Source organism: Podarcis gaigeae (genome assembly GCF_964106915.1).
Source record: "Podarcis gaigeae genome assembly, chromosome: 5".
In the NCBI taxonomy this organism is placed as follows: domain Eukaryota; kingdom Metazoa; phylum Chordata; class Lepidosauria; order Squamata; family Lacertidae; genus Podarcis; species Podarcis gaigeae.
This window is the reverse complement of record NC_139681.1, coordinates 64684512-64707368: the sequence shown is the minus strand read 5'-3', so window position 1 is coordinate 64707368 and position 22857 is coordinate 64684512. Positions and strand designations below refer to the sequence as shown.

General features: G+C 41.9%; 1 protein-coding gene and 1 long non-coding RNA gene across 8 annotated transcripts in view; both read left to right on the top strand.

Moving 5' to 3' along the window:
- The window catches only part of EPHB1 (EPH receptor B1), a 337865-nt gene that overhangs the window by 34455 nt on the left and 280553 nt on the right, over positions 1-22857 (top strand). The gene's annotated exons all lie outside the window — the stretch shown is intronic.
- On the top strand, positions 4751-6681 carry LOC310846042. The gene is made up of 2 exons (XR_014565110.1): positions 4751-5068; positions 6524-6681. It is a non-coding gene; the product is annotated as an uncharacterized lncRNA (long non-coding RNA).

Genomic DNA, 22857 nt, shown 5'->3' with positions numbered 1-22857 from the left:
GTCAGTGTTTGCTGTTGTCATCCTACTTTACAGCTGCCAGGGATAACTCAGCTGTCACTGTGGTGACAGAGCTGGCATCTTCCTCTCCAATGCTCTGTATCATTAGCTGCTGCTTACCTTCCTGGTTTTTGAGTGGTAGTCAGTTAGCCAGTCAGTCAATCAGTTTGCCTGTCTGTCTCTCTGTGGGGGGGGGGGGGGAGAGAAGTGGAAGATGAGGCAAACTGTACATTTCTAACCCAGGGGCCCACAAAAACCTGGATCCAGCCTGATTCTAAAGTATGAAGCAGCCCTGATGTGGAATGAGACCCAAGACACACCCAGAGCAATGAATCTTTATAAGACAAAACTTTCATCGATCCTTTCAGTTCGTCTGGGCACTGTGGCAGCGCACCCTCCACTTCCAGCATTGAATTTGTTACTCTTGTAATGGAGACACCCATCCCAGTGTCAGACTTCTTGATGGCCATTGATTGTGACAGTCAGCTGCACATCTCACAGTGAGCCTCATATTTTGGGGTGCCTTGGGGGGCAATGAGATAATCTTTAAATGCACATTTGGAAGCTCAGGAGCGAGGTTTGCTAAAGTGAAAAGCACAGGGATGCATTTCTGCAAAGAGCTTTCAAATGATAACTTGTTGGTGAAAATTGTTTGAGTGGTTCCAAAGCCTTTTAAGAAAGTGGGATATATACTTTTGCTAATGCAATCCAATCATTTTTGAGTTCATTCATGGTGTGTCATCAATGCAGCGTATGTTTACCCTTCTTAGAAGGTCTGCCTACCAAAGCGGTAGAGAGCCTTAGTGTTATAACAGTATGATAGTCTGGCAGTAGTGTGCTAGAAGGTCTTCTTAGGGCCAAGTTACACATGAGAATTGTATTTTGCTTTTCAGTTGTTGGTTGATTGATGTTTTATTTTTTAGTTTGTTCTGGGAAGAAGGGCTTGATCGGGATTGTCTCAAAGCCTGCAAATAGGAATGGGAGAAAAGTGGGTGCCAGTGGGAGATTTTGTCCCAAGGCACCCGAGCCACAAAGTTCTCAGGAGAACAATAAAACACACTGACATGGAGTATTTTGGTTTATGAGTTCAAACAAAACAAAGGCTTATCCAATGCCTAACCTCACAAAAGTTGTGACGATTGCTGCTAGTTAGGCGAAAACCAAATGGCCAGTGCCAATTTGCCAAGTGGAAAAAAATTCCTACCCAGCCCCAACAAGATGGCAACCAACAATTGCCATAGCAAGGTCATTTCAGAGCAAAGCATGAAAACTGGTGGGTAGGGTGATTCATCGAAGAGGCAAGAAGAGGGTACCAGCTGGCTGCACCACAATTAAATTACCCGCAGCCACATGTACCCTGCCAGCTGATTGGCTGGGGCTGTCCCCCAGCACAGATGACACAACCGGCCGTGACGTAGGGGGAGGCAGCATACCTCCACCCTTAAGCCGGAAAACTATTGAGGCCTGGCTGCCTGGCCACAATGCCGCCCACTGGGTAAAAGGTGAGCAGACATCACAAGTAGCATGAGGAAGAGGATTCAGATTAAGATTGTGTTGAAGGCAAAGGGTTTAATGTCCCTTCTTTCTACACCACAGTCCTGATCCAGCCAGGCCCACTCTATACCAGCTGTTTATTTAATTTAAAACCAGCAGTGCAGGAGCAAACAACATGACAAATGTCTTGCCTGGTTTGGTCCTTTGTTTGCTTTTGAAGCATGAATCTCCCATGCTATTATTTTAGTGAATGACACTTAAGAGGGTATCAAGGAGAAGCAGTGGAATGATATAGCCTTCCAGGCCCAGTTTCAAAGCTACTGCAATTCCCATTTCAAGGCAGGCAAAATGAAAATAAGCACACTGCAAAGAAAGTAAACAGGCACTGATTTCTTCCAGGTGCTGCTGCTTCATTATTTATTACTTTTGGAAAAAAGTGAGGGTAAATACAAGGCAATTTCAGTACAAAAGCCAAAAATTGCAACACGGTGGGGGGAATTAAAACACATTAGCATTCTGTTAAGAGTCCTAAAATGCAATAAATGGCTTCCATCTTTCTTGGAAATGGTCCAAGTTTGCCTGCATTCGTAAAAACCTTTATACAATAAGTCAGCTTCATCGTTTTGGCAACATCCCATATCTTGTAAAGCCATTTATTAATTCCTTGTGTCTTATTGTTCTTCCAATATTGTGCAGTTAAAATGTTTGCTGCTATCAGTAAATTTACTGTCAGTTCCTGTTGTTCCTTAGAAACAGCATTCTTAAGATAACCAAACAGTAGTATAATTGGATCCCTTGGCAAATTAATTCTCATTGTCCTGTTTAGAAAAACAAGAACCTTTTTCCAAAAGTCAGCAAGAGCACTACGTCTGCCAAAACTCCCATTCCCAGTCAATAATGTTGACATTCATTTCATGGATCTTCCAAGAGCAAAGGTTTCAGGGAAACATATTTGAAAAAGAATTGCTTTCAGTTGTTTATTAAATTAATTGAGCTCCATATTTAATACCAGAGATTCTTAGCTAATTAATCAACTGGATTCCTCTCCTTTTTAATCTTACGTGTAAGTGTACAGAGCAGAGTGTACACATAAAAGATTCACTGGAAAATACATGTGTCAGGGTGGGTCTCCCAGCAAACATTGAGAAACATCTCTCTGTCTGTATATCTCCCTATCTTATCCTTACTATCTTACATTATCCTTATTAAACCATGCAAAATACTTTCTGTCTATTATCTAATTTAAAGTTTTATTCAAACAAACAGGCATCAAGGGTGATTTCCTTGAACTTAAGGCACCATTAATCACGAGGAAATTTAAATAATTATTGGAAAATGTACATCGTCTGTTCTTTATGTTGATCTATAATAGACAGTCCACAGGTTTCTTAACATCCCACTTTTATTTTCTTTCATTTTATCCCACTTAGGTACTTCAAATGGCCTTAAAGTGGGAGTCAATTATGTTCTGAAGACCTTTAATGATGCACATATGGCCTTACTGTGAATGTGTGTTTCACATGCATATATGAAAATGATTGTCTTTTAAAATAAGGGATGGTGTCAAGGAAGAAAAGAGGCATCCCCATCCTTTCTCACGAAGTAGTCTTTTGTAGCCCTGATAGCAGCAGAGCATAGTTCTGCATTTGAATTAATGTCTAGATTTGTGTCTTTGTGTTCATCTTTCACAATTTTGTAAACCAGCAGTCTCATATTAGCCATGGTTTGGGAATTCTAAGAAACCAAAAAAATCAGTGCCATTTTGAAATGTTCATTCTGCCATCTTGATTCATACAATTGTATCCAAACATACACACACAAAAATCTGCTCTCTGATCTCAGGAACCATCATGCAAAACTAGGTTACAGTATCTTAAAAGGTGTCCAGATGCATAGCTATGAAACAAACAGCTTACCAAAATACATAATAGATATTGCAGACTTGCATTCAAAGTCTCAACTACAGGAATAAGTTTGTTTCATGTGTTCATTTTTCAAGAATTGTCTAGTCCTCATTGCTAAAGTGAGCATGTAAACATAAGAGGGGTTCTGCTGGATTGGACCACTGTCATATCCAGTCCAGCAATCCTCTTTTCCATAGTGGTCAACCAGATGCTATAGAAAGTTCACAGTCAGACCGTGTGAGGAGTTTCTTAGGATGCTTTATAGTTTCAGGAGTAATTGGAAAGGGTTTATTGCCCCCTTTCTTGCATAGGGGGCAGTCTGATGATATTGGATGGCAATGTCAAATGTCAATGTACCTTTAAAAAGTCTTGCTGCACCAGATTCAGACACTAATTCCCACAAGCATCTAGTCTCACCCTGCCAGTGTTGCTTCCTGAAGCAGGTTGCTTCATCTGCTGCATGGCAGTGCCAGAGTCCTGTTGCACGGTCCATTCTGGACTTCTCAGACCTGGTGATATTGTTCAGTTTCTCAAGCATATTGGTTGGATCACTTCATGCTTTACTGCTAATTGTCTTGTCCTCAGCACCAGTTCAACAGTTGGGAACCTTCTACAGTTAATTTATAAGTTGAAAGTTTTGTAAACAGTGCTTTGCCTTTTCTGGGAATCTTGAGATGTTTGGATTTCTGCCCTTGGCTGCACTTAGTTCTCCAGATGTTGTTGGACTACAACTCATCTCACCCCTGACTCTCGGCCATGCTGGGTGGGCTGATGGCAATTGTAGTACATCTGGAGGGCCACAGGTTAGCCACCCTCGATTTAAGAAGTTTCTCCTTTGCATCCATGTGGACGTTAGGGAAGCATGCACTTTTGTATCTGTCCTTTTCATTCTCAAACTTGATTAAAACTATAACTGCCTTTGCAATGTACAGGTTCTTCTGTGCCTTGTAATTTATAAACTTCATTCAGAATGCCCACTCAGCTCCTTTGTTTTCAGCCTCTTCCCCATTCATCTCAGACGTCCATCTCTGTTTTGTCCATTTCCTAAAGCCAGCACCTGTATTGTTTATCCTCTGGCCCTTGGTCCCTGTAACACTGAGATACAAGGCCTTTGTTTAAAGGTTATTTCTTACTGATCTCAGTAGAGAACGACTGGCAGAAGACTAGGTGGAATTCTAGTTTGAAAAGATTGCTGGGCTCTCAAGACTTCTGTTTGCAAGGCTGTCAAGTACTGTTATGGACACAGTGTCCTAAGAACGGTGACACCTCTGCTCACCCCTGTCAAATTTTACTCCCTTTGCTGTTCACAGTCATGCTTTTCTGTTTTGTTTCTTTAAAACCAGACCTGTGTGCAGATACCATTCTGTGTCCCACTGGAAAGCTACTGCAACAAGTCCAAAACCTGTCAGTAAACAAAGATCTGACTACCATGGAATTAAAACCAATAGCTGTATTTTCAACAGGTTTTTGCTTTCCTTAAAGGGGCACCGGATTTGCTGCATATCTGTTCAGAGGATCGCATCTCAAAGTCTCAGAAAAGATGCAGCACAGAATAATACACTCTGTTCTTATGAACCATCAAGTACCTTTGCATAAAGAGTTTATTCAGCCATTTAACAATGAGTGTAATTCCATTGCATTGGAAAGTAACAAAATATGCTAAAGAGCTTGAGGTAGAATCACCTTTTCATTTTTTTATTGCTAGATGAACTTAAAACTAATACAGGCATTTCCTCCCCGCCGCCCAGTATGGAAAACGTTCTGGAATAGCAGTCTTGAGTAGTGAGATTAGCTAGCGAAAGATGTTTTTGAAAGCAAGTTGCTCAAGGCTTCCATTCCCTATTATTTGCTCATTGCCTCAGTTGTATGGGCATACACATTTCACATTAGATTCCCACCAAAGGCTTTAACCATCTGTCATCTCATCTTGCCCCAGTTGGGAACCACTTGCCATATGGAAACTGTTCTGCATTTGTATTAACCATCTCATAGGCTGAAGATTCTAGAAGGGGCAAATTAACACAGTATTATGGCTGCAGGGTCCACTAGCCAGTGGGGGCGCCATCCAGCTTATATAATGTAATAAGTTACAGAGAAAGCTACCAGACTACTTTAGTGAACTAATACAGTGGTTCCTTGGGTTACGAACTTAATTCATTCCAGAGGTCTGTTCTTAACCTGAAACCATTCTTAACATGAGGTACCACTTTAGCTAATGGGGCCTCCTGCTGTCGCCGCACGATTTTGGTTCTCATCCTGGGGCAAAGTTCTTAACCCAAGGTACTACTTCTGGGTTAGTGGAGTTTGTAACCTGAAGAGTTTGTAACCCGAGGTGTTTGTAACCCGAGGTACCACTGTAGTCCTTTTGTACTCTTTGCAGTAACAGTAAGTGCTTCCCAGGTAACTTCAGGGCACTTGAAATGGAAACAACATGCACATTTCTCCACAGCTGGTCCTCCTCCTCCTGTACTACCCAGTGCTAAGCCAGGGTTTGACTTAGTGGTACCTCAGAACCTGGGCTCATAGTTTGCTTCACGCCAGGTAAACCTCAAGTTGGGCCTGAGGTTTGCTCATGGCTTAGCACTTGTGGTTTGTTTGGAGTGGTCAGTCCATGAGCCCAGATTTGAGTGTGAAACTTAGCCAGACCATGGCTTAGCTCCAGATAGCATAGCAGAAGAAGAACCAGAGAGAAGTTGTTGTTGTTGTTGTTGCTGTTGTTGTTGTTGTTGTTGTTGTTGTTACTGTATCAGCACACTTGCACATTCATGCTTAACTATAGTTTGGCTCATATTTTTAGTTTGGATGTGTATTTTATATTTTTATATTGGTATATGTTTTCAAAAGCTATCTGTGGAGGTCTTCATCCTGAGAGGTGGCACATATAAATATAAAATGATTAATGATAAGACAGTGGGTCATAGTGTGGGAGAAGAAAGCTGTATTTGTAATCGGTCACTATGGAATAACGTGTGTGTGTGTGTGTGTGTGTGTGTGCGCGTGCATCCATCCATCCATCCATCCATCCATCCATATTTGTTCCAAGGGGCACTTGAAGATAAAATGAAGACAATTTTAGAAAGGCCCACCAAAAAGCCTTTCTGATTTTTGCCCTCTTGTGTATGTTTCAGAACTCAGGATCCTGAGCAGCATGCAGTATCTTTTAAAGAGCTCACCTTGAAATGTATCTTCAGTCTTGAAGGACCAGAAGAAGGGGTTTTTATTAAGTTAAGAGAGTCAGAAAATAATAATAAAACATGGTTTATGAAGTTGGCGAGAAATTTAGAAATGAGATGAAGTTTTATAGCTGATGAAATTGATACAAGTTGTAAATTTGAATTCCCGGATGAGTCTTTTTGATGTGGTCTTTATTACATGAAGTAACATTTTCCACAGTTAATAGCTCACCTCTGCACGCTGAACAGGGAATTCTGCCTTTCAAAAAGGGCTGCTTTAAGAGTTCTATTAACCAAGCTTTTACCTTACTTTTAAAGGTTCTGTTGATTACTTTCATTGGGAAAACAGCCTCTTTTTGATTATTGACAAACATCTATTACCTGCCTTATTTTGAGTGGAGAAGTGCCATGTGATGTGAGCCAACACATTCCTAGTAGGTTTCAGATAATCCCTTTATTGGTGTTGTTCAATTTCTGCTGTTCACATTTAGGTCAAAATGGAGGATTAATATTTCCAAGGACCAAATATATTTTGCACATTGCCCTTCATAAAAAATATTCCCCATAGAACCTATTAAATGTTTCAACTGGAATATGCCTGCCTGAAAGAGCCACCTCCATAATAAAATACCAGGACTGGTGCTGTGAAACAACACCAAATTGTCAGATTGCAGCAACAGAGTTTCCTTCCAGCAGCAGTTATATTGCATGATAGTTTTCGCGGGGGAAGAGTCAGCAGACTGGCAGCATTGTGGAATGTGTGATTGTGGCAATAATGTGTGGTGGTGATTTCTTCCCTTTTTGCCATTGAACACATGGAGGAATTGCAAACTCAAATAATATAACCAACTTATTTATTAATTTTTTTTAAAAAAAATTAATTCCTTGCTCAATTTAAAGGAGAAGCAGATTAGAATGAATGGTGGGGTGGGGAGAGACTCATTGCTTCCAATTTTAAAATAAAAAGTAAAAAGCACTGCCATTCATTCTATATTTTTTATTCCATGTACTATGAAGAAAATAAATGTAAAGTCAGTTTCCATTTATCTGCTTTACCTTATTCTAATTACATTTTTTTTTTTTGCTCCATAAGATGCACCTAGTTTTTATAGGGGGAATGCAAGAAAAAATTTTTTTTTTAAAGGGAGCGCTGATCAGAGCCTGTATGCATCCCAGGCTCTGTTCAGTGCTACCTTTCAGGAGCCGCATGGAGCGTGTGTGCGGCGCTCGCAAGCTTTTCCCCAGGAGGGAGAAGGGCCCCCAAGAACCGCACACATGCTCCATGCGGCTCCTGAAAGGGGGCTTTTATGGGAGGTGGGGGAAGGGACTGAGGGGCTGCCCTCTGTCCCTTCCCCCACCTCCCGCAAGAGCCAGCAAGATCCCTCTCATTGTTCTAGCTTCTGGGATAGGCACGCAGCCTGCATTCGCTCCATTAGACGCACACACATTTCCCCTTACTTTTTAGGAGGGGAAAAGTGCATCTTATGGAGCGAAAAATACGGCAAGTTTCGGGGAGACATCAGGTTTCAAAGTGTCCACAAGGATTGGGGGATGTCTAGATGTGTCCCACCAACTTTATAAAAGCTCTGTAGCACCGCGAGTGTATGCAGCCGCCCTGCCTCCTGTCTGCTCTGCCTTCACTTTGTCTGCCAACTTTGCTGTCCTACTTGCTGTGCAGCAAAGCTGGAACCTTCAAGGTGAAGTGACCTTGGGAGGTACAGCAGTTGCATATTTCATGGAAGCCATGGAGTTTTCAAAGAAGTAGGTAGCATCTCCAGGTTGAAATGTAGCAACCCTGCTTAAAAGCAGCTATGTTCAAACACAGAAGGGAGATGTGTGAGGTGGCTACAACCTCTTTATTTTATATCCATTTCATCAGTAACACCAAAGACTTAGGATTCTCTCTCTCTCTTTCTGAGCCTGTTTCTCCTTTCACTAACACATAAAATAAATTTATTCAGGGCACGATGCAACCAAAAGGAAGCATTCCCTAGCATTGTTGATTTCAATAGGAAAGAGTTAAAAATTCCCCATTGAGATCTGAGATTTAAAAGTGCTTGATATTAGTTACATAAGGCTGGAACCAGAGAAAGGATATACATACACCTGCGTGAAATAAAACATTGTGTGCCGCTGAAGCTCTGCTTTGCTTTTCACTGGAGCTTTCCCTACTACTGAAGAAACAATCTGCTCTTCTGTTAAAAGTGGCTTGCCTCTTTGGCAATGCGAACTGATGCTGCGAAAAGTGAAAACAAGGTACTGGCTGTGCATGATGGCTCTCTCCTCCCCATGCATACCCTTTCTTTTGACCACAGCCTTATTTATAAAGAACATTGTATGCAAAAGATAGGAGAAGCACAGAGAAGAACTGTGAGTGAAATTATTTCATGATGCTTCCATTTGTCTTGTCTGCATGACTACTTGTCATGATTGTTGAGAATAAAAAGTTGGCATGTTTTCAATCAATAAAATGTTTAAAAGCTAAAAAGTAAAAGTCTTTGGCTAAAAATCACTCACACAATGTCCAACAATAATAAGCCTTTATTTAGCTGTCCGAATGATTAACAGATTCATCATAAATTCCATCTGAAGATGATATACTGATTGTACCTATTCCCACAAATGCATTATTCCTTTGGTTCTTCTGGGGCATGTCTGCGTGCTGTGAGTATATGTGTAAATATTTTGTTTCTAATGAATCTTTCAGAGAGTAGTATTGTTAGAAAATTGAAACCAGACAGCGGCTGTGTTTTAGATGTTTCTTACAAGGCTGTATCTCTTTGTGCCGCCTTAAAGGTGACCTCAAAGGGAAATAAAATTGGATTTGTCCTTTTTTGTTTCTTTGTTTCTTTATGATGTGTATAAAAAAGGCCTGCTTGTTCTTTTTTATAATAGAAATGTACTGAAAGCCTGTACAGTGATTGGAAAGTTATTGCAAAATGCAGGCTCTACAGGTGCTGAGAAACTTGAGTACGGAACAGAATACAGAGTGGATGGGAGCAGTAGACGTCTTTAGTCCGCACAGATTTCCCCCATAAATGGAATTGGATGTTGTGTTTGACATGGGGCTGCCATGGCAAAGATAGGCTCTGTGTGAAGTTCTCCATCTTCTCCACATGAGCCTTAGGTATACTTTTCTGTGTGTTGTGATGTAATGATTCTGTGCATTTTCCAAGCTCTGCCGGTGGCAAACAATGACCGCTCCCCACATCAAATGGGGGCGCCTTTTGCATGGTCGCACGCAGCCCCCTGGATCCCAGTGTGACTCCTGGTAGTTTGGGCTGACTTCATCCTCCCAGGCTGGATATCTGGAGGTCTCCGCCTACCTCAGCCAATGGCCCAATCCTGCCTGGGAGGTGTTGCCAGGGGATTGGCCAGGTAAGGGGAGGGACCGTCCTGCCCACACAACAGAAGGTGAATCTTGCCTGCAAAGCCGTAAACAATGACACAGATTATGTACGTGAAGACAAACGGACAAAGCTATGACACTGCCTTTATATCCCACCTGCCCTCCGAGGAGCTCAAGGAGGCATATATGGTTGTCTGCCTCCCTGTGTTATCTTCACAACAACCCTGTGAGGTAGGTCAGCCTGAGCAAATGTGATTGGCCCATTGTCATCTCTTGAACTTCATGGCAGAGTGGGGTTTTCAACTGTGGATTCCCAGGGTCCCAGGTGTGTCCATCCATGTATACTTAAAAGAATCATAGAGTTGGAAGGGACCCTGAGAGTCGTCTAGTCCACCCCCTTGCCCGTCCTACTGAGCTCAATGCTAAGCTAGTGTATATAGGATGGTAGCCTACCAAAATGTTTTGGGCAGGGGGGGGAGAACTTGATACAGCATTCCTTTGTTTTTTAAAAAATAGCAGCCCAGGGTTGAAAATAATAGAGTATTCTGCTCAGTCATTCAGTAAATGCATATGAGAGTGGGGTAGCAAGCTCTGAGCCCTATCTATGCATGCTCGCTGAACACTTGAGCACAGCATTGGGCATACATCTGTATGCATAGGAACTCGAGAGCTAAATAATGGTGCTTGGGACGTGGGAGGGGTAGAAATTGCCAGTGCAGTATGATACCCCACCATGCATTCATTGAACAGACTTTGAATAATTGAATAGGCCTCTTATCTAGATCTGCTGTAAGTTGATTAAACTGTTAAACACCAAATTCTTAAAATGGTTGCAAACTTTCACAAACTGCTTAAAAATCTTTATGTGAATTTATTTATGCTACCAGTTGTTTACTCTCACTAACTATTGAAAAGGGTTTTAAGAAATCACCTAGAAAACCAATGCTGAATCCGGTAGAAAACTGAAAACTTCATTCAGGTCCAGCGCTTAAAACTCTGTCGCGTGTGCAATGGCCAGGTAATTCCAGCTGGATCTCAATTCAGCATCTCAGAAAACATCCTGATTTGGAGGCTGTTTAGTTTGTCATGAGATCCAATCCAAGTTGGAAACTGAAGCCTTATGCATCCCATTCACTATTATGGATACATTAAAAATGTCTATAACCTTTTCTCTTTTTGACAAAATTGGATAAAATTTGCAGTGGCAGTAGATCTTCTTGAGTGAATAAGACTGCCAAATTCTAGGCAAACGGGTTCAACATTTTTTTGAGATTTTTTAAAACAGGAAAATCTATGGATTTTGTTTATTTTTGTCTGAATTGAATGAATTTTTCAGGTATTGTAGCCTCTTATCAGGGAATGAAAACTGACAATTTTCAGAATTATAGCTGCAGTAGTTTTCCTGCAGGGATGACCTTTACTGTTCTGGAGAGGTTAAAAAAGGGATTCACTGTTGTTTTGTGTTCCATTTGTATGAAAATACCATACATCACAGAACTGCTCTTTGATTAGAAACCTGCCAAATTTCAGGGTGATAGATGCAGCAGTTTTGTGCTAGGTGCTTTTGAAAAGTTGGTTTTGTGGGAGGGAGAGGGTGACTGGATTCCATCTTTATTGCTTTGGGTGCAATGATTTTAATATGTAGATAGCATACACTGCAGAAGTGACCCTAGAGAAGTAACCTGCAGCATTTCAGAAAGACAGATGAAGAGGCTTAAGCTGAATGAAAACAACAACGTAGAATCCTAGAATCTTAAAGTTGGAAGGGACCCAAGGGTTATCTAGTCCAGTGTTTCCCAACCTTGGGCCTCCAGCTGTTTTTGAACTACAACCCCCATCATCCCTGACTAGCAAGACCAGTGGCAAGGGATGATGGGAATTGTAGTCCAAAAACAGCTGGAGGCCCAAGGTTGGGAAACACTGATCTAGTCCAACCCCCTGCAATGCAGGAATCTCAGTGGAAGCATCCAGGACAGATGGCCACCCAACCTCCAAGGAAGGAGAGTCCATCTTGTGGGAGTCTGTTCCACTGCCGAACAGCTCTTACTGTCAGAAAGTTTTTGTTTCTGAACAGTTTCCTGCTGATTAAGTGCAAAGCTGGTTTAACAAGAAAGGATGTGTGAGGATGTGGAACAGCCAAAAGAACTTGGCTGTCCGGCATTTTCCAAGCAAGTACCACTAGCAAAGAGCACAGAGCAGTCATGAGCAAGGTGATACATTGCTTCATCATTCCTCCCACAAAGTATTGTGACTGGAAAGCCCTGGGAAATCAATTCCCACTGATTAGAATTTAGTTTGCCAGAGGAGAGCTCTCGCTCTCCCCGGCATCACCAGTGTTTCTCTTATATGGCAAGGCTGGAGAGAAATGTTTCATTTTTTGCTGATGCATTCTGCAGTGTTTCCCCTAAAACTGAATCTCCAAAGTGCTTTGAATTGCTTTGGCAATCCGTGTTTCCGTTTGGGGCATTTTATGATGATTCCACTCAGTTAGGGCAAAGCCCGAATCATTCTAAAACAGCCTGCTATGGATCATAATTTGTGACTCATCTGAACCCCCACTAAATATTTTTTTTTTAGATAAATATTTATTAAAGTTTTTTGATACAAATGCACAAATAATAAACAACATTGCTTATATCAAAACGTGGTTTCATCACTTCTTTGGACTCCCTCACGTCTCCCGCTCCCACTTACATCGTTAAAAAGTTTTTCCAAGCAAATTATCAACTTGTTTACAATCTTATATCCACTCATTTAAATACAATCTAGCAATTCTCCAAAAGGTTTGTGTTTTCTTTAACCTCACTTATCATCAAATTCAAATCTAATTTAGTGGTGGCCAATTATTTATAATCTAGCATCCTTCTTAACATTCAACCAAATTACAATGTTTTTGTAAATACGTCTTAAATTTCTTCCAGTCTTCCTCGATCCTCTCTTCTCCCAGGTCTCGGATTCTGCCAGTCATCTCGGCCAGTTGCATATAGTCCATCAGCTGCATCTGCCACTCTTCCAGTGTGGGTAGATCTTGCGTTTTCCAGTTCTTAGCGATAAGTATCCTTGCTGCCGTTGTTGCATACAGAAAAAATGTTCGGTCCTTCTTTAGCACCTTCTGGCCGACAATACCCAGAAGGAAGGCCTCTGGTTTCTTAGTGAAGGTATACTTAAATACCTTTTTCAGCTCATTATATATCATTTCCCAGAAGGCCTTCACTTTAGGGCAAGTCCACCAGAGATGAAAGAATGTTCCTTCATTTTCCTTACATTTCCAACATTTATTATCAGACGAATGGTATATTTTGGCAAGTTTAACTGGGGTCATGTACCACCTATACATCATTGAACCCCTACTAAATAATCTGTTACCATGCTCTCTGTTGTACAATGATTCAAGACATAAATATATTGGAAACATTCTAATAATACTGAAAATCTTTATAAAATTTGCTGTGGAAGAACAGAGAGTTGCAGTCAACTAAGTTCTAGATTTTACTTTCTTGGGCTCCATGATCACTGCAGATGGTGACAGCAGTCACAAAATTAAAAGACGCCTGCTCCTTGGGAGAAAGGCAATGGCAAACCTAGACAGCATCTTAAAAAGCAGAGACATCGCCTTGTCAACAAAGGTCCGTATAGTTAAAGCCATGGTTTTCCCAGTAGTGATGTATGGAAGTGAGAGCTGGACCATAAAGAAGGCTGATCGCCAAAGAATTGATGCTTTTGAATTATGGTGCTGGAGGAGACTCTTGAGAGTCCCATGGACTGCAAGAAGATCAAACACATCCATTCTTAAGGAAATCAGCCCTGAGTGCTCACTGGAAAGACACATCGTGAAGCTGAGGCTCCAATACTTTGGCCACCTCATGAGAAGAGAAGACTCCCTGGAAAAGACCCTGAGGTTGGGAAAGATGGAGGGCACAAGGAGAAGGGGAGAGAAGGGGACAACAGAGAACGAGATGGTTGGACAGTGTTCTCGAAGCCACAAACATGAGTCTGACCAAACTGCGGGAGGCAGTGGAAGACAGGAGTGTCTGGCCTGCTCTGGTCCATGGGGTCACGAAGAGTCGGACACGACTAAACGACTAAACAACAGCAACAAGTTCTAGTCAGGGTAGACCCATAGAAAATAATGTACCTAAATTGGCCATGCCCATTAATTTAAATATGTCTGCTCTGAGTATATCTAATATTGAATATAACCCAGAAAATAAGGTTGTATATTGTAGCAACTTGCACAGTCAGTTGTAGCCACCTATGTATACTTTGTCAGATCCAGAAAATGTTACTTTTACATACATTATTTAGCTGCAATATGGTTCTATTTTTGTTCTAATGTTTGAACAGAGTTTTTCTGACTTAAGTTGAACAATAAAATTTGACTGACTGAGTTTCTGGCCTAAAACTCTAAAGCTGGCTTCTGGGAATTTGAAATCTTTTTTCCATCTCTGCAATTGAATATCTTGGTGTTAGGAATTGGCAGTGAGCTCAGGATGAAGCTGGGGAAAGAGTTGACCCCAAAATATATGGGCTTCCTTGAATGAATCTAAGTTCTGACAAATTACAATCTTGGCTGTTGAAGGCAATACTTGGAACAAATCTCAAGGCTGCTAGCAATCATCTGTGAGAAGTCTTGGAAGATAAATGGAGTCCTAGTGGATTTGTGAAGGGCAAATGGTCCTTGTTCTCAAAACTGGGGAAGAGAAGGTCCCAGAAATTTATAAGCCCACTAGCTATCATTTCTGTCCCAGGGAATTATTTAAAATAATGATAAATATATTTCTAAACATTTTATGTTTCAGCTTTAGCTCTCTTCCTCTGCCCCACGCTGTGGCTCATGGCACAGGGCCAAAATAGCAAAGAGTAGACCACATGGATCTGACCTGAGTAGAAAGATGTTTCATATTTGTTATTAGTGACATGCAGGCTGGTTCTGTGCATGTTTGCTCAAAAGTAAAGCCCCTCCCCCTCAAGTAAGAGTTGTGTGACTGGGTAAAGTGTACAGCAGGGCTGGGCGATGTTTGGTTTTCAACATCATGATATATCATCAGCTTAACATCATGATATACCGATATATCACAAGATTTGAAGTAAGGATGTAGAGGCAAATGGGGTCGCGTCCTGGCAACTGCTACTACTTAGGGGTCTAAAACTGATACACATTTTTATTTACTTTTAACATATTGTTATAACTGTTTAATAGTACAGAACAACAGGGGCAGCACAGATCACGAGAAAAGTGATGACCAGCTTCACAGTCGGTTCCCCCCATATCATGGTATTTTTTTTACATAACGCACACATTGTGATTCGTAATATATTACAATATCAAATATTATGAAACTGTTATCACGACGTGGACTTCAAAGTGATTTGGGGTGATGTATCGATATAGTGCCCACCCCCAGTGTGCAGGAAGGGGCTGTGGGGCCATGCTTGCAGCCCTGCCCTGATGGAATGCAGCTCCTCTCAGCCCCACCTTTGACATATTCACATGGATGTCTGAGGCAGGGAAGCATTTGCAGAGAGCAGTAGCAGTCTGCATTGCTCACCTGGCTTCCCAGCACCTGGTGTTGCTGCTGGCTACTGAGAGGGGTGAGGTGGTGGGAAGCTGAGCATGTTTTAGCTGTAGTGATAGGAGTGTCAGATTGGCTGTGCAATGGCACCTGCACTATGCTGAGCTCCTGACCTGTCTCCCTCCTGATAGGTGGCAGTGATGTTTTTGGTGCATGGAAGCCAGGTGAGTGATGCTGCCCTGCCCTGCCCAATGACTACTGGCATGGAGGTTTCCCTGGGTACCAGAATGCAGGGAAGCCTCCACACACAGAGGTCTGTGCATGGATGATTCCCTGCCTCATGCGTCCATATAAATGTGTTGAGAGTGGGGTTGGGAGAAGCCACAAGGATGGTGAGGCTGAGCTTATAGGTGTAGCCTTGTAGTCTCTTTCCACACAATTTGCCCCTTCTCGTGAGTAACACAGGAAGGGGATTATGTTTCATTGTGTTCAATGACATTTTCTCTAAAGTACGTGTGCATGGTTCAATGGTGTATTATCGCTAGTAAGTTTGCTCCTTTAGGGTGTTTTCACATCGATTTTTGGCTGCATACAGATAAACGTAGCTTCAGCAATGAACCCACTGCGAAAGTGTGCTTGCCACTAGACAAATGTTCAGTCTTACCTAGATTGAGCTCAGGGGAAAACCTGCCCTAGTTTTGGATTTGTAAAATATTGATTGGCTGCCCTTTGTATTAATTATAAAGTTATCTCCCCACTTTTCATATTGGGGCTAAGTACAGAGTTACGTGGCTGACTTTTGTGCAAGTTGCAAAGGCAAATTTCTTCCCCCTGCAGTTTCAGGTGCTCAACATTTAGTTGTTTCGTTTCATTTATGAATCTCTTCCCATGAAGCATCCCTGAAGGATTAGCAATAAAAATAGCAGTAAAAATGGCAATAATAGGAACATATAAAAAAACCAGTTCAGACCTAATACTGGTACAGACTGGGGCAAGAATCCCTGTTTAAAAGTTTTGTTGAAATAGTAAGGGCTTCAATAGGCTTCAGAAAGAGATGGATCCTGCCTGATGTGCAATGGGAGGGAGATCCAAATGGATCTTCTCCTGCAGAGAACAGTGATCAGTTGAGTATATTATGGTTGAGTCTATATCTTAGGCACCCTGGTCCCAAGCTGTGTAAGGGCTCTGGGCACCCTGAACTTGGCTCAGTAGCTCATTGGCTGTCAGTGCAATTCTCTCAGCAGTCTTGTAACATGGTGGTGATATTCTGCCCCAATGAGCAGTCAAGCTGTTGCAGTTTGCAGTAGCTGCAGCTTCTAGGCCAACCTCAGAGACACTCCCCACACCCCAGAAATCATAAAAAAGCATCAAGCCCCCTTTAATTTTTTTTAAAGCATCAGATAAACATTTGATTGGATTGAACGTGCCAGAAACTTGGAATTTTGTTAAAAAGCCATAAGAAAAGTACCAATTTTGAACAACCTGTCTGTAAGCATGGCAATGCGGATGAGGCAATTAGGGTTCAATCTGGTGAATTTACAGGTGTATATTTACAAGAGTGTATGTACGGGAAGGAGTTCTTATTCCAAATTCACTCCTGTTCATAGCTATGCACTGTTAAAGTAGCTTAAGACGTCTTACTGAAATGCAAGTGTAAAATGATTTTGACTGTACGGCTCTTTCAAATTACAGATGCCTCTCGCCTGCTTTCTTTTCCACTTTAACAAGGATCAGACAACAACATCAATAGCACACAAGGGGCTAAAAGGTGATTTAAGCCTCCTTCGTGAAAATGCTGCTACTTGAGAGTGGTGGCTGTGCTCAAATTTGCAAATACATGAACCTAGAAGGAACTGATTGATGTATTAATAAAAATAAAGAAGATTGGCTAAACTCTGTGCCCTCAAAGTACCACCAAGGGGGCTATATTGGATTGCTATTTGACAGCAGTATGAGGCTATTGTGAGAAGGCATGTGGCATTCTGGCTTCTGTTAATAGATGCAATGTACTTAGTGCTAGTTAGGGCACGACTCGAATATTGCGACCAGAAATAAACACACACTGGAGAGGATTCCAGGAAGAACGACAGTGATTAAGAATTTGGGATGCATAATGTGCATGGAAGGGCTGAACGCTGGTGATGTGACACAAGTTCTTAGGTAGTCGCAAGGCTGAAAGAAAAGCAGCTGTTTTCTAGGACTAGAGATGTGAAAGGCCATGGATAGATGGGTGAGACGAGAGTTTTTGTTTCTGTAGAGCAGATTTGCGCTAATAAGGGAAATATTTTTATATGCAAGAATAGCTGGAGAATGGAACATGGTACTCTGGGGAGCTGTGGAATCTCCTTTCTTTGATGGCTTCTCAGAGAAGATAGGATGAGCCCAGGGATATGTGTGTGTGTATCTGTCTAGGAAACCTCACATCTCAGAACAGCTAGACTGGGTAATTGGATTTTGAAGTGTTACAGTTTTGTTTTGTTTTGTTTTACCAAGACTAGAGTAGAATGGTTCCCTTTGTAGAACAGAAGAAGACATCTGGCAGATGGCTGGCTGATGTATTTGCAGCGCTGTGAAATCCAATGGTGATGAGGGCACCATGTTTCCCCTCCATTCATTCTACCTTCTAGTTGCCTGCACTTGGTTTCCTGCACTTCAGGGCAGCCACATCATCCGGGCTCTTTCTCTGACTCTGAGTGATGATTCCATGAAAGCACTCTGTTTGCTCAGTGCTGATGAATGATTCACAGGGGCCATCCTGGCCAATGCTTCTTCCCTTCCCGCAGCTATAGCTAAAGCGCCACCACCTTCATTTAATGTGAGTAAGAGCAATATACACCATCTGCTAGCACAGCCCAAGGAGGGGCAGAGCTGAATTTTGCCTCACTCTTAAATTGAAAACAAGACTACAATAATGTATTTTAATAAATGAAAATAAATTCACCTGTTTGCATACCATAAAGAGATGATAGGAAGTAATGAACTAACTAGCTTTCTGTTGTCTCTGCCTACAATAGGCAATGCATGCAAATATGAAAGCTGTTCAGTCCCAATGCCTTGATTTCCTTGTTATTTTCCTGCATATTTGCCTAATGGCTTAGTGATCAGGAGTGTGTTCGTTTCAATGTGCAGGGCAGGTCAATAACTTGGATTAGCACAGTGACATTCGGGAATGTGGTGAACACTTTCCTTCCTGTGCTATTTGTCTGATTTAAATTGTTTCTTCAGCTAATACTAGCCATGGAGGGGGCAAACTTGGGGGCAGCAGAGGTACCCATCTGTGTGCCCCCTCCAACCATGACTAATCAAATCTTTGGAAGGGGAGTGAATTAAATTAGGAGACCTGTGGAGTGAGGATTAGCTTCCTTTCCCCAGTAACATACCACTTATCCAGATTTGAGCCCATCCATTATTGCTTTTAATCAAAGAAGAAGACCGTAGATTCATGATGTGATCTTAAACAGTGCACCTTGTTTGATCCTTATATTAAAATACATTTGGGGACATGGTGTGCTATGGGTGATGAAGCTCTTAAATTATACATCCCAAAGCTCAAGCCAGCATCTATATCTCTAACAAATAATTTCTGAAAAGCAAGCAACTATGAGGTGTCTTTGTGCCTCCTTTCTGTTAATCTGCTGTTGGCCTACAACTGCCTCCTCCAACCTGGTGCCCTGCAGATGTTTTGGACTACAACTCCCAACATCCCCGGGTCACAGGGCCATGCTGGCTGTGGCTGATGGGATTTGTAGTTCGAAAATCTGAAGGGCACCAGGTTGGGTAAGGCCGGCCTAATAATAATAATAATAATAATAATAATAATAATAATAATAATAATAATATTTATACCCCACCCATCTGACTGGGCTTCCCCAGCCACTCTGGGTGGCTTCCAACCAAATATTAAAATACATTAATACCTCAAACATTAAAAGCTTCCCTAAACAGGGCTGCCTTCAGATGTCTTCTAAAAGTTTGGTAGTTGTTGTTCTCTTAGACATCTTGTGGGAGGGTGTTCCACAGGGCGGGCTCCACTACAGAGAAGGCCCTCTGCCTGGTTCCCTGTAACTTGGCTTCTCGCAGCGAGGGAACCGCCAGAAGGCCCTCGGCGCTGAACCTCAGTGTCCGGCCTAGAATTACTTTTCTGTCCTTTGATAATTAAAGGCAAATGCAAGCATTTTTTCTTTCTCCGGGTGACATGCAATATATGGTTTGATTTACTGCAATGACTAATGGGGGGCATGTACATTTATGTGTGTGACACCAGACGCCAAATTATATGTGGTTTCTATGGGATTTTGTTTGGTTTTTCCAGTTTATACCAGAATCTAGAAGATTTTCTGTCAACTACTCTGTGAAAGTATTGCCTGAAACCAGATCAGATTTGGTTCTGAGAAAGCAATGTAGTTCAGGGAAAGTGTATTTTTTCCTGTTGCTACATCTATGGAACCCTATGTAAATTCATAACAATGATTTCACTATGTTGGAAAGTTACTTTAAAATGTGCAATCTGAAAAAATAATAATTGTATTATTCATAAAATTCTAAAATGAACACAGATATTCACCCGTGTAATTTTAATCTGGACATCATAAGAAATGTTTCAGACGTTAAAATGTTGATATAATGCTGAAAAATTCATTATCTCTTATATTTCATCTTGAAAAGTAATAACCAATCTATTGTAACTGAATGTCAACTCTGAGAATATAGTGGTTGAGCATTTTTAATCACTCCTTTAAAAATGTATATGCAGTAACCTTGCACTCGAAACTGGGTTGTTTTTGCTGAAATATTTGTCTCAAAAGCAATCTTGCTCCTCCGTATTCTCCACAGTCTTGTCCGATGCCATGGGCTGCTCAGATCAAACTGGTCACTTTTGAAAACAAAGTTGCTCTCGTGTTTTATTTTCTCACCTTGGAAATAGTCCGAATTTATTTAAGAGGCACAAAAGGGGGAATGGAGATTGTCTGCAAGATTGAGTGTGTTTTTAGCAGTTGAAATTCAAAGCCATCTGGGTATTTATACAGCAAAATCTTCCGGATGAAGAATAGGCCAAGGTAGTCACATGGCGGGGGCCAACATGAAACAAAAGAATCCATTTATTATCCCGGCAGGAAATTTGTTCTTCTAGATGTTGTAGCTGCAGACATAATGATTTCATTTCCTTCAGTTTGCTCAGATTAATTGCTGGTGCTTGTGTGTGTACGTGTGTGTGTGCGTACATGAGAACTCATGTTATTTCGAAGTATTTTCCACCTAGGTATACTTGCAAACCCTTAAAATGCCAATTTTATAATGTCTTTGTACATAATCTGGGGGGCAGCCACACTTGTGTTAGTCTGTTGCAGCAAAATCAATGGTGTCTTGTGGCACCCAAAAGAGGAACAAATCAGGTAATGCCGTGAAGCTTTTGTCGATTGATGGGACTGTCATCCACAAAAACTTATGCCATAATAAATTTGTTAAGTCTCTCAGGTGCCACAAGACTTTTTGTCAACTGGAATGCTGTGTCTGTTTCTGGTTGTTGCATCTGGAAAATGGTGCAGTACAGGTGGAAAAGGTGCAGAAAAGGAGAACCTTAAATGATTGAGGGACTGGAACAATTCTCCTGTGGGGAAAGGTTTCAAAACTTGGTGCTGTTTAGTTCAGCAGAAGACAAGTCAAGAGGTGTATAAAATTATGTACAAGGTGAAGGAAGTGGATGGAGAACAGAAGAACAACAGCTCAGCGGAAGAACATTAGCTGTGCAAGTAGATAAATAGGTACCGCTCCGGTGGGAAGGTAAATGGTGTTTCCGTGTGCTGCTCTGATTCGCCAGAAGCGGCTTAGTCATGCTGGCCACATGACCTGGAAGCTGTCTGCAGACAAATGCCGGCTCCCTCGGCCTATAGAGCGAGATGAGCACTGCAACCCCAGAGTTGTCCACGACTGGACCTAATGATCAGGGGTCCCTTTACCTTTACCTTTAAACAAAAAAACATAGGTTCAATCACTGGTATTTCCAGATAGGGCAGATGCAGGGAACCTTACACACAGGGTCCAAGTGTGATTTTCCAGGTCTCACAGTCTGCCATTTGAAACTCCTCCTGGGCTGTACTCTTTCTCACCTTCACTCACCCTGCTTCATATCCCAAGTCCTTTTACCTGACTAGAGTGCGTCTTTGAGCTATGGTAATACCTCTTGCTTGTCTGGCTGGAGAGCAGAGGGGTGTGTGGGTATAGAAAGAAGCCTACTTTGCAAAGATCAATTTCACCCACTTCTGCCTGTGGTCTCGTCAGCCACTGGCATGTGATAGAAACCATACCGAACTGGATGGACCAATGTTCTGACATGTTGAAAGGCTTCCTTTGTTCCTGGAAAAGTTTTTTTCATCTTCCCTCAAAACATTCAAACTTAGGGTTCTTCAAGGAAGCTGATTCAGGACAAACAAAAAGAAGCACTTTCCCATAAACAATACAATTAAATAATGGAATCTGCTTCCTCAAGATGTTCCTCCAGACTTAGATGGCTTTAGAAAGGGATTAGGAAAATTCATGCACTCTCTCATTAGGGCCACTCTGTGTGGCCTAAGTCTGGAGCCCTTCATCCTGGCGGCCCCACCAAATGATACCAGAAAGGCAGCTGTAGCTCTGCACATTAGGAAGGGATGCGATCTGCTGGCAGCCCAGACTGCAGCCACTCATCCTTCTGAATTTAATCATTTCCCCAAAGTGAGAGTGGCAGTGAGCTCATCCAGTCAAGGAGCCAACAAGGGCGACAGAGCAGCGAGGGAAGCAACAATATGGAGGCACCTTGCCTCTGCCCCTCTCAAGCCTGCCAGTGTCTCTGCAAGGAAGATAATGTTTTTGTTAGTGTAAGAGGCATCATGCCTCTGGGTACCAGCCAGGGAGGGAGAGGCTGTTGTCCTCAAATCCTGCTTGTGGGCCACTGTGGGAAATAAGACATTGGACTAGACAGATCCTTGGCCTGATCCAGCAGTGCTCTTCTTATCTTCTGATGGCGTATATGAAAGGCACAACATACCTAAGAAATTTTTGTGGTACTCACCTTTTGATTTTGGCTGCGATCTGATTTGGACTCATCTGATGCCTTTGAAAAAGGAAACTTGACTAAACATACATGCCTCCTGGAGAGTATTCAAACAGAGACAAAACAACACAAGAGAAACCACAGCTAGGTTTTTTCAAACAGCATCAGAGAACACTGCTGAAAATCTGGATTAGGAGAAATATAGTATAAGAGAATTCCGGGTGCTCTCTGTGGTGCATGGATTCCTATCAATGGTGGGAGCTGATTGGAAGATGCAAAGGATTGTTTGAATTGATCAGTTCCATGGGAGTAACTGCTCTAAAGCCAGTAACTGGCCACTGACTTTAACCCATGCATAGCGGTTGTGGTGGTGTCTCACATACATCTCTCATGGTTT